This window comes from Urocitellus parryii, chromosome 12 (assembly GCF_045843805.1).
Source record: "Urocitellus parryii isolate mUroPar1 chromosome 12, mUroPar1.hap1, whole genome shotgun sequence".
Taxonomy (NCBI): domain Eukaryota; kingdom Metazoa; phylum Chordata; class Mammalia; order Rodentia; family Sciuridae; genus Urocitellus; species Urocitellus parryii.
Window position 1 is genome coordinate 37,556,629 of NC_135542.1, and position 3,609 is coordinate 37,560,237.

General features: G+C 53.4%; 1 non-coding gene across 1 annotated transcript; it reads left to right on the top strand.

Annotated features, from left to right (window-relative positions):
- Window positions 1-627: 627 nt before the first annotated feature.
- On the top strand, window positions 628-734 carry LOC113175478 (U6 spliceosomal RNA). The gene has a single exon (XR_003299980.1). It is a non-coding gene; the product is annotated as a U6 spliceosomal RNA (small nuclear RNA).
- Window positions 735-3,609: the final 2,875 nt, after the last annotated feature.

Sequence of the window (3,609 nt, forward strand, 5' to 3'; positions counted from 1 at the left end):
AGGCAGTGTGAGGAGGGGGAGCTCAGACCTGAGTCCAGTCCAGTTCTGTGGACACGTGGACTCTGGCCCCGACGCCCCTGAGGCAACTCGGGACACTGCGTTTCAGGAGGCTCCCACAAAGCAGTGGGAGTCACAGTGCTCACTTCAGCAGACAGAAAGGAGTCGTGCGAAGGAAGCACCACCCACAGCAGGGCAGGGGGTCGGACTGTCCAGAACCCTGGCAGGACAGTGCTGTGGCTTCCTGGCTCACCCCTGCAGTCCTGCCTGCCTGCCTCCTGGGGCTGAACGAAGGAGCCGGGATGCTGAGGCCACCACGTCCTGAGTCGAAATTTGGCCTCACACGCACACAGACAGAAACATGGGCACACACAGACCTGGGTCACACACACACACACACTGTCTCTCTCTCTCTGTCTCTTTCTCTTTCTCTCTCTCTCTCCCTCCCACTTGGGATTCAGCCACATAGATGTATAGACCTGAGGCTGAGGTTGTGGCTCAGTGGTGGAGCGCTTGCCTAGCACGCGTGAGGTCCTGGGTTCCAGCCTCAGCACCATATAAACGAACTAAATAAATAAATAAAGGTATTGTGTCCATCTACAGATAAAAAAAATACATTAAAAATATACAGTGCTCTCTTGGGCAGCACATATACTAAAATTGGAACGATACAGAAAAGATTAGCAAGGCCCCTGTGCAAGGATGACAGGCAAATCCGTGAAGCATTCCATGGAAACACACACACACACACACACACACACACACACCTTTTAGTGTTATTCCCCTCCCCCACCAAGAGTTGAGTTTTTGTCACCTAAAACACCCAGAGACACGTACACATACTCTGCTATTCCACAAGCTGCCCTTCCCTGCTTGATTGTGGTGACCAGCTGGGAATGACAGGAGTGGAGGTGGCAGGGAGGCCCAGGCTTGGACCTGTCCTGCCAGGAAGCACCACACACTTTGGGAAAAAGCCGACTCCACACTGTAGCTGGCAGCCTCACTGTCCCTAATGGAGCAGGCATATGGAATAGACCATGCTTGTTTTTTCTAAAAAGCACTGCAGTAAAATCTCTCGAGCGTGGAAGCTGTAATCAGTCCAGCTCACCCGGCTTCGTGTCCTGGGTGTGGTGTGGAAGGGCAGCCAGTGCTATGGGAACTCAGGCTGGAGCTGAGCAGGACGGACTTCTGACCTAGATTTGATGTGCTGTCCACCCTGTGGGCCTAGGTCTCCTCACCTGTAAAGCGGGGATACTGATGTCAACCCCATTCACGAAGGGTGGTGCCTAGAACACAGTTGGGTACAGGAAGATTCCCCCAAACTCATGGTTTGCTGGGGGCAGATCCCCACCCTCAGTATCCTGAGAATTAGTAGTAACCTGGCATGAAAGCCAGAGATGCCAACAATACTCACAATTCCTCTGGCATCGTGGGGACTCTGACTCCAAGATACAAGCATGACACAGCTTGAACACACAGGCATATGGGGCGCAGCAGGGTGGCCCCAAAGGCTGCATCCAGCAGGGCTCAGGTGGCTCCTTGCAGATCTCCTTCCTTCCACAAGCCCCTGGGGTTGGTGGAGCAGGAAGCGGGGAGAAGTCACCCTGCTGTGCTGCCTCCTTGGAATCTGTCAGAGAGCCACCACCTCTTCAGTGGAGGAAGAAAGGCAAAGTGGAGATCAAGGTCCTCAAGCCTTTAAGTGATGAGAGAGAATTCAGGCCCAGAGCTCTCTCTCAATTTTAATTTTAATTTTTTTTTCTGGTACTGAGCTACATCTTTTTATTTTTAAAATCTTGCCACAGGGTCTTGCTAAGTTGCTCAGGTTGACCTTAAACTTGTGATCCTCCTGCCTCAGCCTACTGGGTCCCTGGGATGACAGGTGGACACCTCTGCATCTGGCTAATTTGAATTTTTTTAGGTTGACACGTAATAGTACTTACTTTTGGCAGATGATGTTATGATCTTTACATGTGTATACGGTTAAATGATCAAGTCAGCATCACTAGCATTTTCACTGCTTCAGGTTATTTGTTTTGGGGCCTTCACATCCTTCCCTCTAGCTATCTTGGGATGTGTGGTTATATGTCCTAGACAAGACCATCACTTTCCAACTCCCGCAGCTACACCCTCCACATTCTGCCCAGTCCCTCGCCCCTGAGATGTGAGGAGAGGATGTGGTTGGGGGTCCAGGCCTGGTCAGGGTTCCAGCTGTGTCACTCACTCCCATAAAACACCCTTCTCTTGGCCTCAGTTGTCCATTTGTAGCAGAGAGGGATCAGACTCTGAAGTCTGCAAGGTTCTCTCTGGCTCCAACACTTTGATTTGATACCTTCTGGAGGAGGTTTGGGACCTCGAAAAAAGAAGCCAGCTGCTCTGGGTTTGCCCAGCTCAGAGGCCCGACGGAGACCCTGGGGGCTTTGGCTCCACCGATTCCGGGCCTCAGGAGTTCTTCCCCAGGCCAGGCCAGCCGCTGTGCTTTCTCACCCTTCCATTCCGGTCTATATGACAAAATGACTAAAAATACCGTGCTGCCCACGGGCTGCCCTCCGGCCAGGGCCCTCCCTTGCACCGATTCATTTCCAGTCTTAGGTGTGCCACAGATGAGGGCCCGGGACAGGCCACGTCTGGAAATTCTGAGTCTCAGTCCTGCTGCTCTGGCTAGGCAGAGTGGCCAGGCCAGGCAGGAAGAGTCCTGGGCACTTTCCACTGTGTAGCTGGGTGAATTTGGCACCACTAGACCTCAGTGTCCTTATCTAGAAAATGGGGGTGACTGTCCCCTTGTTGTTATGCCGTGGGAATCATGTGACATACCATGGGTGAGGGGCCTGACGCAGGCTGAGGGCTGGATCTATGTCAGTTCCCATTTCCCCCGGTCCCTCCTCTTACTCTGCCCTTTCTGGAGGGTCCTCTTACTAGGAAACCATGGCCCTGGCTAGCTCGGTCCTACAGCTGACCCAGTCTTGGGCGAGCTCTGCAGACAGGCCTTATTTGTTGTTTGCTAGGGTCACAATGATGAATGGTGTGGGGACCTCAGGGGATGAAGGCACTCAGGGGCAGGCTGCAAGCCTTCATTGCGGGTCTGAACACCTCATGTCCCCTCACTGTCCCCCCACTTCACAGCAGCTTAAGCCACCACGTGCTGATGCCTCTAGCCTCTGTGGTGAGTTCTGTGGAGCCCAGTAGACGGGTAATTAAAGGGTGAGATCAAAGGCAGAGGGTGGGGGACTCTGCCCGAGGTGACCCCAGGTTCATTGTTTAACCTTCCAGACTCCTAGTTGTCTCCTCTGCAAAGAGAAAAACATAACCTCTCCCCCACACAGGAGGTGGGGCCAGGGGAGACAGGAACGGGGCGCACACACGTGTACACACGCCTAGGGTGACTTAAGCTGCCGTGATGTAGGGGACACACATTCACCAATGTTCAATGTAGCCTGCACTCAGGTCACGCCTGCTCTGTGGAGAGGTGGTCACCCTGCCACTTCTGGTCACTGAGGTGGGACACCCGCCTTGTGTGCTTGATGGCCTGCAAGGTGCTCATCACAATCCAGGGCCAGAATCCAGGGCCTCATTAATCCTCCATGTTTCTGGGCCTCGGCACCATCAGGAAGCTTG